This window comes from Hypomesus transpacificus, chromosome 11 (assembly GCF_021917145.1).
Source record: "Hypomesus transpacificus isolate Combined female chromosome 11, fHypTra1, whole genome shotgun sequence".
In the NCBI taxonomy this organism is placed as follows: Eukaryota; Metazoa; Chordata; class Actinopteri; order Osmeriformes; family Osmeridae; genus Hypomesus; species Hypomesus transpacificus.
Window position 1 is genome coordinate 9,761,794 of NC_061070.1, and position 487 is coordinate 9,762,280.

The window sequence follows — 487 nt, forward strand, 5'->3', positions numbered from 1 at the left end:
TGTTCTCCATATAGTCCTATGTGCCATGGATTGATTTGCCAACAAGTGTGTGTATTATTGGGTCTAAACTGTGAGTTCCCTGTCATAAAGATGAACACCTGACATGCTATTTTTCAATTAGGCACACAATCTGTCATCTTAACCAATAAAAATACAGTTCTGACAACTCTTTCAGCCTTCCCTAGAAGTATGGAAATTTAGCGAGATCTAATACATTTAGTACGGTGGCCCTGAAGTGCAAATGACACCCCCTAATATGAGTACATCCCCCAAATGAAAATACTCCCCCCCAATACGAGTCAACTCCCCCCAAATCGGATGACTTGTTCACCTCCCCCCAAAAATGAAAATACTCCCCCCCAATACGAGTCAACTCCCCCCAAATCGGATGACTTGTTCACCTCCCCCCAATACAAAAACACGCTCCCCCCCCAATACGAGTCAACTCCCCCCAAATCGGATGACTTGTTCACCTCCCCCCAATACA